Source organism: Mustela nivalis (assembly GCF_964662115.1).
Source record: "Mustela nivalis genome assembly, chromosome: 2".
Lineage (NCBI taxonomy): Eukaryota > Metazoa > Chordata > Mammalia > Carnivora > Mustelidae > Mustela > Mustela nivalis.
Genome location: NC_139021.1, coordinates 25,249,300 through 25,267,119, shown reverse-complemented (window position 1 = coordinate 25,267,119; position 17,820 = coordinate 25,249,300). Strand labels below are relative to the sequence as shown.

General features: G+C 33.9%; 1 protein-coding gene across 5 annotated transcripts in view; it reads right to left on the bottom strand.

The window, feature by feature from the left end:
• Nucleotides 1–17,820, bottom strand: part of CSMD3 (CUB and Sushi multiple domains 3) — a 1,245,805-nt gene that overhangs the window by 957,861 nt on the left and 270,124 nt on the right. The window lies entirely within an intron of this gene.

Sequence of the window (17,820 nt, the reverse complement as noted above, 5' to 3'; positions counted from 1 at the left end):
GCAGGCAGTGAGCCCGATGCGAGGGTCGATCCCAGGACCCTGAGATCATGACCTGAGCTGAAGGCAGAGGCTTTAATCCACTGAGCCACCCAGGCACCCGAAATGTACGAGATTTTTAAAATGATATTCATTTCAGAGAAAAATCCAATTTCACTGTAAATGAAATCCCAAGAAAATATATAGAAATAGCAAAGCAGAACTTAATGAGGTTAAGAATTATTTTTCCCAATATTATTTTCTAAATATTCTATTACCTTTATATTATTTCATACTATAAATAATGTTAATACAAATACAAACTAATGAATTACTGAGCTAAAAGATATTCAGGTTTGAATAGGCAATAATTTAGTTAATGGTATTATACAAATGTTAATTTCCTACTTTTGACAATTATGCTATGGTTACATAGCTAATATTATGAGAAGCTGGATAAGAGTATAGGGGAATTCTGTACTATTTTCACAAATTAACTGAAAGTCTGAAATTATTGCAAACTAAAAAGCTAAAAAACCACTGCAACACAAAAATGAAGTATGTTTCCATTTTACCTTGATACCCACCCCAGTTATATAGTTAGTAAGATCCATGCAATGTTATTTAATATTAAGCCAAATACCTGTAAGCCAATATAATATGGAAAATATCAATGACAATAAGTAAAAATACCAAAATAATCTATAGGTCTAATTTTACAAAAACAACAGCCATCTATAATTAAGAAGTGTATACAGAGCTGAAATTTATATTTTTACCCATAATAGGTATATGGTAATTTTGGGAGTGTTTCCTAAGTGAACATGATTTTTTCTGTATAAATTTTTCCATGATAGTGAAAGAAAAAATCAGTGATAAATTTCAAATGAAGTCAGTTTAATCAGTGAAAAATGCATTGACAATATATAGAACTTGAGTTACATATATAAAGTATTTACTTTTAGTTTAGGACAATTACTTTAGAGTATGAAACCTAAAACAGAAAAAAAACAAATGACTAATATTAATTACATGCCAATGGTTTCTATAAATAACAGGCAATATCCTTAAGCTTCCTCTGCATTTAAAAATACACCATAAACTGATATCTGTAAAATACTGTAAATATCAGTAGACAAGGTTAATGATCTCTAATATTTCAGTTTTCTATTTTTCCACATATATTTTCATTTTCAGAAAAATTTAAATACATTATCTGTGAATTTTGAGTAATCTTTAAAAGTACTTTTGAAATATACAGTTTATTTTGAAATAGGAGGGTTTGTTTTTTTTTTGAAAATTCATTTCATTGAAAGATGAGATGTTTGCTGCAAGAGACGGTGAGGTTAATAAGTTTTGATAAAATGAATGAGCATTCGATCCCTTGAATATAGTAATAACAAAGGAAATTCTTTTAATGAAACTACCACTTGTGGCCTTAGAATTAATCCACTGCTTTACCTCTCACATCCTAAAAAATAATTAAGGTCAGGAATTCAATTATCCTAAAGTTATATATCTAGGAGAAAAAAGCAGTTTTCAAATTATTTCACAGGAAGCAGTTAACTAGAGGAATGAAGGGAAAGAGAGAAGAAAGCTCTAAATAGTTCTTATACTCAGATTTAACTTTGATTTAAGTGAACAAATAAACATTACCCAGAACAAAGTATCTAAATCAAAAATGGAAAACATAGGAAGTGAGTCAATGAATGAATAGCAGCACTGGTTGGATTCTTAATACGTGACCTAATCTAGTACCTTCCTTGTGGCTGATTTATTTCTATTTCTAATTTCTAAGACAGATAAGAAGTCAGACTGTTTCAAAATAAAACTCAAAAAATAAAGTTCTAAAACAAAGCTTGTTCTCGCCTTCAGGAAATTCCCACTTTGGATTTCCCTTGTTTTTTTGACTTTCATAAATTAAAACTACCCATCATTCTCTATAGACTGAGTAGCCCATGAAGACAGGTATGAAGATGTTTCACATATTTAAGAGATCCCAATTCTATAGCCACTGTGCATAGATTCCATTTTTTTGTCTTCTCTCAACCCTTTAACTTGGGACTTGTCCCTAAGCTATGTCCATTTTAAGACAAAGAGCCAAGGGTGTGCTATTAACTGAAATAATTATATAACCCACTACAAAAAAAAAATGCTATTTCTGATTCACATTTTAGTCTTAATTTTTAAGAAAATAAACAGTGCTTCATATTTGAACTCTTAAAATTAATTTGTTATTTAATATGACAGTCTAGAACTAGCTAAGTTAGACTAATTTTTAGGCATTTATTTCTACCAGCTATCAAGAGTTTGAATTGCAGGGGAAAATGAAGACACTGTCTACCATGTTTAGTAAAGCAAATTATAAACTAATCATTAATATACATGGTACTTACAATAAGTGGTGATTTTGTTTATCATCCTTAAGGAAATCATTCTTAAGGAAAATAGAAATTGAAATTTAAGCAATAAAGAATTTTTATAGTAATTCATCAAATGTATCTACAAGGTAACAACATTTTGCTTATCACTTCACTGTGTTCCTGAAGCAAATAATTACATATGAAGGGCAGAATTCCCAGACTCAGTTATCTTCTTTCACCAACAGATGACACGAATATATGGACTGAAAAGTTTATGTGATTAAAATAAAACAATTGTAGAATCTGACAATATTCTGATATTCCATAAATCAAAGATTAAAATGGGATTGGAGTGTTCTGAGAGTATTTTAAAGTTATTGCCATAATACTATTATTCAAATACTGATCGATCTTTTAATGCAAAAATTGTACTACAGCCTTATTTGAATTTATTCTTGGAATCTCTGCCATGAGATTGTGTTTGTAGATAAAACAGAAAAGAGTCAAGTGTTCCCCTGAGTGGCATAATCGGTTAAGAATGTGCCTTTGGCTCAGGTCATAATCCTGGGGTCCTGGGATCCAGCCCCAGAGCAGGCTCCCTGCTCAGCGGAGAGTCTGCTCCTTCCTCTACCTCTGCCCCCTGCCCCCAATTGTTCTCTCTCTCTAGCCTGCTCTCTCTTTATTTCAAATAAATAAATAAAATCTTTAAACACACACACACACACACACACACACACACACACACACACACACACACAGAAATACTCAAGTGAATAGTTTAGTGAATTGAGAAAATTCCTGGAAAACAAGTCTGAAGACTTTACACTCAAAAAATATTTCTGAAAATGGCAAATACCCTTTATATAAGTTTACTGCTCTGTCCAAATGATTGAATCAAATTAAACATCATCTGTTTTTGCTAGAAATATCTGTATTTTGTTTATTCTCTCTTCTCATATTAAAATTATCAGCATATAGTATGAAGGCATTTTGGCAATATAAACCATGCTAAAGAGTATGAGATTATTGATAAAGCAAAAAATTACTTGAGGAAGATCCAAGATAAATAAAACTCCAAATGGAGATTGGAATTTATTGACACTCCTCTGTATTAAAAAGGAAAGGAAATTGTTGAAAGGAAAGTTAATATAACTATAAATTACTTAGTAACTAATTTATTCATCAGACGTTCTTGAGGGTTATGGTTAACTTTGATGCTCTGTGATGTGTATCATTTAAAGCAACACCACCTCCTTTGCCTTCTAAGAATTTACAGCTTGAAAAAGTTAATAGCCTTAATTGAGATCAGCTGTGAGTCATCCTCTTTTCCAAGCACTTAGGCATTCATAGTCCTACTTATATCTCACAAATTACCCAATGTCATATATGGTTTTCCCTGTTGTACAGAAAGAGAAACTGAGACTCAGATTAAGTAATTTTCCCAAGGTCACCCAACTAAGAAGTAGATTTGTAGTTCATGCATAGATGTCTCTAACTTGGAAAAAAGAAAAGAAAAGCCTTAGGTTGTTTCACAATTGTATGTTGTTGTCCATGAAAAACAGATATTCATTTCACAAGTGTTTATTAAGTGGCTAATATGGACAGTATTCTGGGGATATAGTTTTGCAAATGACATACATGGCCCTGCGAATTTATCAAGTTGGTACTGACCAACTCAATTAGCAAGTAATTACACAGCATTAGTTATAATTTCGCAAGTGGAATAATGGAAACATACAAAGTATAATGAAAGTATAAAATTGAGAAAACTTAGTCTTGATTAAGAGGAGGTCTGAAAAGAAATTCCTGGTTAAGACCGATTTAGGGGTGCCTGGGTGGCTAAGTGGGTTAAATCCCCTGCTTTCAGCTCAGGTCATGATGCCAGGGTCCTGGGATTGAGCCCCCTGTCGGCTCTCTGCTCAGCAGGGAGCCTGCTTCTTCCTCTCTCTCTCTCTCTGCCTACCTCTCTGCCTACTTGTGATCTCTGTCTGTTAAATAAATGAATAAAATCTTAAAAAAAAAAAAGATTTAAACTGAGTTCTGAAATAGGATAAGGAATAAGCTGGATTTGAAAAAAAAATAGTTAAGTGGGTTCAAAATTTGGAAATGGGAGAATCAAAATACTGTAATAGTTATTAGATTTGGCAAGGTTTTATGGGTAAAGTAGGGTATACACTGGATTGGAAAAAGTATTTCAAAAGTGTTGTCCAAAGATAGATTCATGTAGTGAATACATAAACTATGCATAGGTTCTTAATTAGAAAAAGGAACCATTTCTGTCACTAAATATTTTTTGAAGGAGATACTCTAAAGCTCTAGAGAATGATTCAGAGTGAATAATTGAAATCTATTCTAAATGCACATATGAGCAGAGATTTTCATAAGTATGTATGGTATGTACTTTGTGAGTTTACTAATTGAATAGTAATTCAATCTTGAAAATAACTGGTAAACAGGACCATAAAAATTAATTATTAAAAAAATGAGAGGTAAGAATACTGTATGCATACTATTTGTACCTAAGAATATCAACTTTATAAAGTTGTTAATGTGGCTATATAAAACAATATGGAAGTTATTTATATGCTGAACAACAATGCAATCAATACATGACAGGTATTTTTATTAGCTCAACAAACTGCAAGTTTATTTTTATTATAGTCAATTTTGTATTTGAAACATCTAAATTAGGTGTGATTAAGTTATGATCTATTAGAGGTAGGGCCATGTCTTCAATAAATGCTGATTAACGACATTCGATCACTCCTGATGTCTTAAAAATTAGTCAAAAAACAGTAATTTAGTCTAAGGTAAAATTCAGTTACTCCTCTCTATATCATAAGGGAAATCCAAGCTGTAGTTCAACTCTTGGTAAGATATTTATACAACCAAATTTGCAAAGAGTTCCTTATGGGTGTCATTGATTCATCAATTCTTTTATCTCTTAGTTGATATCATATATGAAGCACTATGCCAGGCACAGTGATTATAAAAAGATACCTGGTCTACTGCATCCTAACAAACTCCAGATAAGTTAAAAAAAAAAAAGTTTCAAATACTTTTGAAAAAAAAACTTAAATCCTGAAAGAGAGTGTATATCAAGGACTATAAGAGAGGTTTTATCACATTTTCCTTGGAGAAAGTCAATAAAACTCTACTAAGCAATTTAGAAAAAGAGGAGTGATTTATACTAATAAACACTTTACAATAACCTTGGCTTTTAAAAAATCCCCAATTTGTTAGGAGCACATGGATAATTGTGAAAGGCAAGATATTTACCAAAATATCAAGAAGAAAACCTGACCTTGAAAATTAGGAATGAAAATCGAATGAAAGGATAACAGATACCATGAATACAGAATTGCATAATTATTCAGTCAAATAGATGAAGCATGATCCTGCTGAGATCAATTAACAATGCTTTAAAACACTGTAAAATTATGTCTACTAAGGGAAGTAAAACCAGGTTGTTTGTACTTCTTACTGAAAATTAATCTCAAGTTTTTTTATTTCCCAGATGATTAAAAATAATTTAGGGGAACATAACATCAAGTTGAACCACCTACTACTTCTCATCCTGAGACTTCAAAGCACTTAACCAACTAATACATTTTCCAACTTTTCTTGTGGTACAAAGTGTTCTTTTATTGAAGATATTAAACCATTCCATTTATATAGGAAATAAATGGTGTCATTTGAGAATTCACTTGCAGACTAGATGAGCAAATATTTTGTGAATATTTTGAATCAGCTATTGCATCTATCCTGTTCCCATGGATTTTTACTTCAGTATATATGACTGAATGTTTTTTTTTTTTTAATTTGCTTCCTCACTAGACTGTGAGCATCTTGAGAATAAGGGCTCTAATTCATCTTTATGTATTAAGAATTTAACACATTCTGTAGTATGCTGTTGACAAGCCAAAAAGGATTGCTCAGTTAATTGACTTATTTCCTCTAATAGAAAAACATAAAAGATGATCATCACACAGAGTTTTTAGGAGTATATATTTAGAGACAAAATAGAGTGGAACCAGTAGCCTAGAAAAGAGCTGTAGGCACATCATGAACTAAACCTGTGTCATAATAAACACTGGGACACTCTGCCTGCATGTGATTTTAGAGATCAAATTATATAATTGTGCCATTTAAATCTTTTTTTTAATGAAAAATTCATTGACTTTTATAAACCAGTTCTTAAGCATGAAAGTTCCTAAGCTGCTGGTCATGTCTCAGTCCTTGCTGGGATGTTGGGAATGAAGCAAAAATTAAGCCACATTTGCCATTGTAAAAGTTATCTTGAAGCTTCATAGAGGTTTAGATTTGGCAATCAAAAGGACAAATACTCATTTTTTGTTGCTATTATTTTAACTTAACAAAAATAATTCGAACAAAGTATTGGCTGCTGGAGAAGATGGAATAACACTGCACCTGTAGGAGGATAAACCGACACTTTTCAGTTCATCTGTTTAAGAAGAAAATAGATTACGACAATGATTTGACTATGATGAGGGGAGAATGCATACAGATTACAATGCATTTTAAGCAGCAACAGAAGAAAAATCTACTGTCACTATGTTTGTTTTTTTTTTTTTAATTGAAGTAAATCCTTGGGTAGGCTGGCTTATAGCCAGCCAAGGGAAGGAAGGGTGAAGTAGTAAAACAGTTAGTGTAAAAACCAAACACATAAAAAGTTATGCTGTCTAGGTAACACTATTCTGTTTTGATACTGGTATATAGAGCCCAAAGGTGACATAGGTAAAAGTTTTTAGAGACAGATCAAGAACAATTGTCACATACAATGGAGAAAATCCATTGCACAATATCCAAGACTAGCAGTTGCTGGTTATAGGCTTTGGATCTGTGAATAAGAGGCAATTAATGTTCTTATGTTCTTTCAATTTCAAATATCTGTGGGGTTTTTTTCTTACAAAATAAATTTTATCACCTAAATTGAACTGATGAAAGACAATACTATAATTTTATTTTGTAAACTACCAATGTATTAAAATAGATGGGTAGAGAGGTTATATTAAAAGATATGATTATTTAAACCTAGCTATGGCCTGTGTAGCTACCAGATTTTTAACAAAGCAGGAGAAATAAAAATACAGAATAGAAACATATTAGCAGCCATCCTCACTTTAAAAGTTTCTATAAATGGAATAACACTGCATCTGTATGAGTTGCATTTGAGAACTTGATTCAGAATAATAGAAAAATATGAATAGACTCCCCTCTCCTATGACAGAATTGGGACAAGTATCTGTATTAAGACTTTTGGATAATTTAATTCTTTAAAAAGAAGTGTTAAGCTGATTATGGATAATTTACTGGGTTACTTATTCATCCAATATGAGTGAGAGATGCCACTGAGTTTCAGCAATTAATCAATCACCAAATAATTACTGAAGCTTGAAGTATAAATGTCAAAGGGATATAAAAAATAGGACACTGTTTCTGTTCTTTTGGAACTTATAACTCAATAGGAAACATAAAACATGTATAGTATGACCTTCTGGCAATTAAATAATAAAATGGACTCCAGAGTTGAATTTTTAAAAGTTACCTATTATATATTTATACAAAAGGAAGAATACTGTATAAAATAAAGGATTTTAGCTGGAGAGGACTCAAGAGAAGAATCAAACAAATCATAAGAATAAAGGCAAGAAAGAGAAATGCACAAGATATGATCAAGGGTCATGTGCAAAATAAATGGCCTATATAGAATATTATACATAAGAGGAAAAATAGACTGAAATGTAAGAAATGAATCTTAGGGTCATACTTTGAAGAGCCTTTAATTTAGTTGTCTTAGCATCCATGATATGCTAATGCAGTCCTAAAGGCCCCATAATGAAATGGCTAAAGTAGACAGCAGTTATTCCTCTATGTGACTCTCTGACTGGTGAGGCTGGGAGAGATCAGACTCTGCCTTCAGGTCATCAGGGACTCGAGATTTCTCCCACCTTGCTTCTCTGTCATCCCCTTGGGCCTTACATTTGTAAACTGGGTAGAACTGGATTTCCAGAAATGTGGAATTCCAGGCTACCTTGAATTCAAAGGATACTGGGAGAAAGGAACTCTCCCCACCTTTCTTTTGCTCCTGAAAAAGCTCCTTCTCGTTACAAAATCCCATTCAAATTCCAAAGTTTCTGGGAAATTCACAGCCTTTCCCCACACACGCCCCCTCCCCCCATTAAGGCCAATTCTAGTTTCTTGTGGATCAGTACCTGTTAGAGCAGAAAAGGAGGGTCAAAATGAATATCCCTGTGTGGATAAGAGAAGAAAAGGAAATATTCCACAGACAATTGTCAAGAAAATAAACGGAACATATTAGACAGGCATTATGATCTTCCTACCCTAGAAGACCCTGGAACTGTTCTTGAGAAGATAATCCGTTATGCTGTGTCTTCTGCTATCCCCTGGCATTTCCTGTTGACTAGTTCTTACTTGTCCACGTTCTCTGTGGCAAAATCTGAAGTGGGTATGGGAAAGCAGAGTCTCCTTGGGGCTGATACCTTGCATCTGCAGGTTTGGTACTTGAAAACTGCTTTAAGAACTGAACAATCAAAGGGATTTGAAGAGGACTTCTAGGATTTATTGGCTAAAACTCCTTCCAAAACTTAATAGGAACTAAGTCATTTTCCAGTTATAACTGTTTCCAGTTATTTTCATGTGTCAGTGACCAGTCTCCACCCATCTACAACCATGTCTCTCATCATCTTTTTAATTGGGACTACCTTGGAGTAATCTGAAGCAAGATGCCTGAGCAGGAATGCAACATGATTTATTTCATCTTTGCCCTGGGGCCTATCCACCCTTTGACTAAGCTTAATAAGAGACTCTGCTAAGCCTTCTTATCCCCTGCTGTACAGAAGCCGTTGGCTTTTCCAACCCAAAAGTCACCAAAATTTTAGACTCAATTTCCTCCCATCTCTTTTTAAAACTGTCCAACATATGCCTCAGCTGTTGGCTGTGTCATAAAACATTGTCAAAGGCAACCAGGAACAGGCACAGGCTTTAACAATGTTACCTTCACTCTTTTGGACTAGACCCTCAGTGCTCTGGCTTCCACCTTGTCACCACATTTGCCATCACACAGAACAGTCACCAGCTGTGCAGCTCATAATGCTTCCTCACAGCTATTCCTGACCACAAAACAGTAACATGTGTTGTATGCATTTCTTTTAACACACCACTTCCAGAACAAATATTTCATCAATGTCAGACACAAAAACCATTGTTTAAAGCATTAAGGAAGTTAATATAGTTTCTAGGAACACGCTGTAGACTGGACCTCTTGATTCATAGAGAATTAGCCCAATAAGAGGACTGTTCCCTTGAAGACTCCCTGGGAATTAAGTTTACCTGGAGTCACTGCCACCTCACCAGCAACCTCTTAACAGCAGAAAGAAACAAGTTTTCTTACCCATAGGAATCTGGACAATGTTGGAGAGTGATTTAAAATTGCAACATAGATAACAAAACCCACAGTGAGATTCTGCAGGAAAGCTGCCTCTTACTAAATTCCATGTTTCATTCTCTCACAAACAGTGCATATCCTTTGAGGAACTTAATTCACATTCACTATAACAAAGTCTCAGAAATGTGGTTTTTACCCCTGATATTGTCTTCTTCTTCTTCTTTTTTTTAAGATTTTATTTATTTATCTAGAGAGAGAGAGAAAGAGCACAAGCCAGGGAAGGAGCAGAGGGAGAGGAACAAGCAGACTCTGCAATGGGCTCAGAGCCAGAGGTGGGGCTTGATCACATGACCCTGAGATCATGACCTAAGCCAAATCCAAGAGTTCTATGCTCAACCAATTGAACCACCCAGGCATACCTTTTTCCTGACGTTTTCAGTAAGAGAATGAAGTAGAGACGGACAGAATTTATCTGATCATTCTGCCTCATTTTTAGGTCTCTCCCTGTTGGAGAGTTTATAGGTTAATGCTTTCAACATACCTCCATATTAACCTTCCAACTTGGCTTACAGAAGAAAGTCCCATTTCCTACTTCATGGTTAACATCCTCCACAATCAGCCCATTTACATTTCTTCAATATCTCCCTATGCTCAACTACTCTATTTCAGTCAAATATTACCTGCTCCCCCAATATATCAATGTATTCTTGTTTCACAGGTTTGTACATTTGAAATAGCTCCTATTTCTTCTCTGTCTACAAATATTTCTATCCTTAGAGACCTAAACCAATTCCTACCACCTCAGTAAAGATTTCTAAACCCTCCAGTCTATGTTGATCATCTTGGCTCTTGAATCAAAAACTTTTTCTATTATATTCATTGATCACTTATTCTAATGTCTTAAGATATCTCAATTTACCTTTTATTATTTTCCTTTTAAATTCCATAATGTTCTCTATCTTCTAATGTGTAAACATTTTGTAGTCGATTGACTGGTGACCATAATCAAGGCAGATATTGGTTTTTAAAGGGCATCTTTAAAATCACAAAGTCTTTAATTCAGATACACTGGGCTCTTGATATTTATTTGGTTAAAGAACTAGCTTATTTCAAAAAACTGGAAAGTTAGGAAAATAAGATATGTCCAAATTATTTCAAATTCCTGTGGAAATTCAATTCCCTTTGAGAAAAAAAGTTCTGAGTCCCATATTGAAAAAAAATTTTTTGAGAAAACAATCTTTGTAGGGACAGAATTGGTAGGGAATTGGAAACCAGGGCCTTGACAGTTTCTAGGATGACAAGGAATACAAAGAATCCTGACTATCTTATTCTTTCAGAGTAATGCTCATATTACCTCCCTGCAGGAACAGCTCTGAAGGTGTGCAGAACAACTACAAGCAAATAAAGGGGTTTGTTCCAGCTAATTTGCATTCTTGCAATTGACCTTATCATCAGGAAATGAAATATAGTGAAAAAAAAATGTTCTGAATCCTATCTGTACCCTTTATTAGTATGTGGTCAGAGAAACTTTTACTCTTCAGTTTCTTCTTTGGTACCATATGCATTACCAAAATTTATTAGGGCTATTTAAGCAAATTAATAGGGACTCACTATGATTTTAACTATGTTGTGAGTTTCAAAGTCGCGCCACATTTTAACATTCATTTAATGGTCACTTGTTCCACACTGAAAGGATCCGCACATGAACTCATTCTCCTCAAAAAATATGTATTTATGAAGCTTGAGTTCATTGAATGTGATTTCATTCTATTCAAACCACATCACATTTCACAATGGCAAAGGTTTCCCAACAATGCATTTACATCGTTATTCAGTTCATTTATCTTCACTGAGATCTTAACATTGAGAATGTACTTTACCTTTCTAAGCACCAACATCTACTAATCATGCTAACTAGTTTTGTTACTGGTTATAGCTCATGGTATAGCACAATAGAAATTGCTTCACAAGAGCTATGAAAAACTAATTGAAACCAATTATGACAATTATCTCTATGTTCAATTGCTTGCGCTAGACTCTTTCCTCATACCATACTGTCAGACTGCAGACAATTTTCCCTGATGTGACCTATCCAATTGCATTTCAGGCTTTATTCAGTGAGCATGCATACTTCTGATTAAAATTAATAGAAGCTATGCATGGTTTGAGTGAGGACTAGAGTTATTAGGATTATAATATGAATATAAGTGAGAATTAAGTATCATTTGGACCTTCTTATTTTAATTAAGTACCCAAACACTTTTAATCAAGCATATAATTAAATTTAAGGGGAAGTGCATTGTGTGCTAATTGCCATTGATTATTAATAATATGCTTATTTATGCATGCAAACTCTATAATGACATATATCTCCAAACTCTTTCTGAATGACAATAACTGAATTTTGCATAATGAAACTATTTATGAAATGGAGTCCTACAAGAAATGTCAGATGAGAAAATATGCAGATCGCAGAGCTCTTCCTTCCTAACTTTTCCTTTTGAAAAGTTAGAACATATCCCATGAACTCATATGGAATAACACCTCTAAGATCGAATTGCTGCTTTCCCCAATTCTGTTTGGGGGAACAATATATGTTTTGGGGTTATTTGGTTAAAACATTCATATGCTCTAAAAAGAAGCTAATCTTTATTTTAGCTTTTAAAAATGGTCTTTTCAAACCCTCAGATTGTTTTTCAGGGTCCATTTTCTCTCGTGGGGCGGGGGGTGGGAGGTTGGGGGATCCAGGTGCTGGGTATTGGAGAGGGCACGGATTGCATGGAGCACTGGGTATGGTGCAAAAAACAATGAATACTGTTATGCTGAAAATAAAAAAAAATTTTAAAAAAAAATGGTCTTTTAAATTTTGCCATAATATACATTAAGGAATGATTTTTCATTGTATGCTTTAAATTTATTCTTTTCTTATATCTGTTTATTCACTTATTATCTAATGGTGATTTGTTATGCAATTTCTACATGCTACGCATTTGTCTAGGCACTGTAGATACAATAGTAAGCAATGCATACCCCCTTCCTCATAGAGCTTGTGAGCTAAACTTGTGAGTAGTGGTAAAGAGGGGACACAGATAATAAATAATACATAAATAGTCTAAAGTATTCTTAGACAATAAATGTTAAGGAGAAATATAAAGCAAAGAAGGAGGATGAGATGAGGAAATAGAAGTTTTACATATGTTAGCTAGGGCAGATTTCACAAAGATGGTGACATTTGAGTTAAGAAAGATCTGACCAGATGAGGAGCCAGTCATGAGGATATTTGGGGAGGAAGTAATTCAGGAAAAGAAATTGCAAATGCAAAGTCCCTGAAGCATAGACTTTTTAGGATGTTCAAGGAATAGTAAGAGCCCAATTTTGTTGGCGTGGATGGACTTGGTGGAAATTGGGAGGAAATGAGATCAGAGAGTTAAAACAGGGCCAGCCAGTATAAGACTTTGAAGCCATTGTAAATTTATTTTCAACTCATTCATTTAAAATCTCTCTTCAAAAATAAGTTTATACAGCTATTTCCTGATATGTGTTTTTTAAGGTATTTAATTATCTCCTCACAATGGAAGAGATTTACTGTCTTTTAACACCCTAGATCATTCCCCTTCTAACATACACTTCTCATAAAATTTTGGTTGAAATATTCAATTAAACCTTATAAGTATGTAAATGCTATTCTTAGGATTCTTAACCAAGTTATGCATTATACTGATTACTTTTATGTCTTAAAGAAGTTTGTTTTTTCTAGTTAATGATTTCCCTTATTTTTATTTCAGGCTGAGAAAAATGTCAACTTAAAAGACTTTGCCAGTTGTCTGAATTTCTTCCCAAACACTCAGATACATCAAGCATTCAACAACAACTCAAGGAAGAAAAATTTTCAGAACTTTCCAATCTCCATCTGGGCAAGTTGATGTCTACTGTGTGTTTCTAGTACCAGGAATTATTTTGGTAATTCCATTAAACTGTCTTCTTACTTGGATCTGTCTTTCCTACATCCCATAATGCTCTCTTTGTTATAATGAAACACCAGTAGCTTCCTAAGAATGTGTTCTCTGTATAAGAGACAAATAATAAGAGCTGTATAAGAGACAAATAATGCACACCTATAAATGTCTTCATATCATGCTCAAACTCCATGATAATTTAGAAGAGTTACAGAATTCTAGCATGGAAACCATTTACATTGGGACTTGCAAGGCAAAGCAAGACCGTGTTGATGTTTTGAAAACCAATACCATTCTGAATTTTGTCATTTTGATTTTGAGCTTGTTTTTCCCTATTTTTCTTGTTAAAATTTTATATATTTATATATCAAGATATGGATTATAGTTTTGTGTTATTTAGCCAGGAACAAATTTTCAATTATTCTGGAAACTTGTTGGGCCCTTTTAATATGAAAACTCAAATCTTATCATCTGCTTTAGAAGGATAAAAAAATGGATTTTTCCCCTTTATTTTATCAGTGATCTCTTTTAAGAATGACTTATTTGAAGACCCTATTGGACTGCTTCTCTGATTATAATTGCTACAATTAATAGTACTCTATATCTTCTTTCCTAAATCCTGTATCTGGTTTTCCCCTTCTTTCTCTGAAGTTTTCATCAAATTTGCCTTTAAATCCATAAATTTTTCATTTTTATTTCACTTTTTAGAAATTTCTAAGAATATTTCCTTATTCTCTTTCTACAGCATCATGTTCATGTTTTATATCTTTTAGAAAACACTTATATTGGTTTTTAGGTTGATTTTCAAAGTTTTCTTTTGCTTACATAGAGTCTGTTTCTTTTAAACTGTTATGTTCTTTTTGTTTGGGACATCAGCATCTACGCTAGAGAACTTCTTCAAAAGTTAAAAGTAATTTTTACTATTATTTAAAACTATTTAAGAGCTAAATAGATGCTCTGAGTATATGTATCGTACTTGATACCTGCAGACTACACTATAATTTCCTTGATTGTTTCACTGAGACACTAACTAAGTCAGTATCTTTAAGTACTTCCTTTTGAGCTGCTTATACTCTGCATAAAAGAATCTTTTGTCATTTTGGAGAGTACAGAGCTGGCTGCCAGTTTTCTGTGAGTTAAGTGATGAATAATGTATGTGTGGAGGAGGGGTGTCAAAATTTTGTAAAGAAACATTCACTTAATCCACCTAGTTTTTTGTATTGGGGCTTTCTTTTCAGCTTTATCTGAGACTCACTACCCTGAGTCTGTTTTACCCATTTTACCTGTTAAAGAATAAACTTACAATATTCAGTTAGGGTACAGAAATGGAAGTCACCAAGCTCATATTTTTGGCCCTCTCACTTCTTTTTAATTGGATTTTCAACTAATTTTGTTTTAAGCATGAATTTCACTGCCTCTTTCAGGAATACCTGGTGCTACCAATTCTTGAGAACTTCTGGACATTCTGAGGTATAAATGGGATTGCTTCTTGGCTTTCCCCACTAGTGAATTAGGATTGAAGCTTCTGCTGACTCCTGAGTCTGTTACTACTGGTTCATCTGATAACTAGCTCCAAAATACTGTTTGGTTTTAATCCTCCTCCATTATCTATAGTCTTGTAAGTTTCTGGCATTTAAAAACCTTCTATTTTAGATGTGTGTAAAGAAGAAGTAACAGTCAATGTATTTAATTTTTTATTGTCATACAAAACTCCATACACTGATCTCAAATATCAAATGAAAAATGAGAAATTAACTACAAAATGGATATCACTTACTAAACATATAAGACATTAGGTGATAGGTAGATAAAAGCCCTGTATAATCCCAAATCTAAGAGGTTTCTAGTGATATATATTTTAAATATGTAAATGTATTTATAAATAGGTATAAATATATTTATAAATAAAAATGTACTGTTCTAGAGGATTGAAGTCATTAAATTATCAAATATGTTGGATTTACCTGTATCTTGAACTCATTAATTTAAATTAACTGGGATGTACACACTGTTTCAAATTCTGAATCTGGAGAAACATAAAACAACATTAAAATTGTAGGATGGACTGCCTGTTAATTTCTATAACTTTCTTTGAAATTTCATTGGATCAAGAACCAACTATCTTTGAAAACAAGCCACACCAAAATAGTACATTACTTTAAACCCGACTGTAACTGTAAAGGAGACAGCATGTGTCGTGGTGAAATAGCAAAGGATCCTACCATAGTGCCTCTGAGTTACTATATTCAAAAACTAATCATACTATAAACATTCATAAAGGTGAGTTTATATATATATATATATATATATATATATATATATATTACTGTAATATTTAGCTAAATGTAATTTTAAACAATGCCATGCATTTCTGAAAATATGAGATCATTTATATCTGTTTCATTTTTTTTTTTAAGAACATGTCACTGTACACAAAAGAATTACTCAATATGTGATTGAAAAAAGAAAAAGAAAACATTGCAGGGGAGGGAGAAATGAGTAGACAGAACACAGAGGAGTTTTTGCACAGTGACCAGCCCTGTATGATACTATAATGATGGGTACATGCCATTATATATTTGTCAAAATTCACAGGATGTACATCAAGAGTGAACTCTAATATAAACTATGGACTTTGAGTGATAATGTGATAATATATGCTCAATTGTAACTGATGTACCACTCCAGAGCAGTGGTTCTTAGGCAGATGCTTCAGATATTCTATGAACAATATTACATGATCTTAAAGCTCTATTAGGAGAAAAATAATCATTTAGGTCTTAAGATTCAATGAAAATATAAGTCATAAACCTATTTTAAATTTTATTGCTTCCGTCCAGAGGAAGGAAGATGGTGGAGGAGTAGGAGACTGAAAATAGCATTAAGTCCCAGGAGTTCAGTTAGACAGTTATCAAAACATTCTGGAAACCTACAAATTCAACAGGAGATAGAAGAGAAGAACAGCAATTCTAGGAGGAGAAGTGAATCAGAAGTGATGGGAAAATAAACCACAGGGGGAGGGGCCATCTCCTGGCAACCAGTGGAGCAGCAGACCACAAAATCAGTTTTTTCAGAAGTCTGCTCCACCGAGGGATGTTGCTCCAGAAGCTAAGTGGGGGTGGGGCACATGCAGGGACAGTGTGGTCTCAGGACCCATGGGGTCAAAGAAAGATCTGAGTGTAGCAGAGCTCCCAGGTATCAGAACAGGAAAGCTGGCTACTGAGTCAGAGCCAAGAAGTGAACTCTCAGCTTGGGGGGTACCTTAAACCATGATCCAAGGCACAGTCAAGCTACTGCTTTTCAAGCAGAGACCCCACAAGGGGCAGATCCAGAGAGACCCCCTCTCTCCTCCTCCAGGAAGAGTGGCAAGGGGGCCCATGGAAGGAATCTGCTGAGTTTGCAGGCTCCAACTGGGGCTGTGCACCACAGATAAAAACCCTCAGTCACAGGCTAGGTGAGCACAGAATGTGGCCGGAGACCAGGGAGACGGGAGTGATTGACTCTTTTTCTCTGAGGGCGCACTGAAAAGTGGGGCCCTGAGCTCTCAGCTCCTCTAGGCTAGAGATTGGGAGGCCACCATTTTCATTCCTGTCCTCCAAAGCTCTATGGAAAGCATTCAGGGAACAAAAGCTACTGAGTGAACATGAGCAAATTACATAGCCTGGCGCCTGGCAAGAGCTGTGGCAATTCCACCACAGCCAAAGACATTTGAGAATCACAGCAACAGATTGCCCCCCCAAAAGATCAGCAACAACATCCAGCCAAGACCAAGTTAACTGATCAATGAGAACTGTGGAACTCCAGGGCTAGGGGAGAGCAACACAGAATTAATGGCTTTTTTCCCATGATATTTGGTCTAGGTTAAATTTTTCTAATATTTTTTTCTTATTTTACTTTTTTAATCTTTTCCTCTTTCCTCCTTGAATGTTTTTTTAACTATATTATCTTATCAAAACTTTAAAAAAAAACTTTTTAAATTTGTATTGTTATAGTCATATTTTATTGCCTTATTGTATTTAACCTTATTTTTTGTATACATATAGGTGTTTTTTTTTTCTTTAAAATTTTAGGATATAATTTCTTCTAATAGATTAGA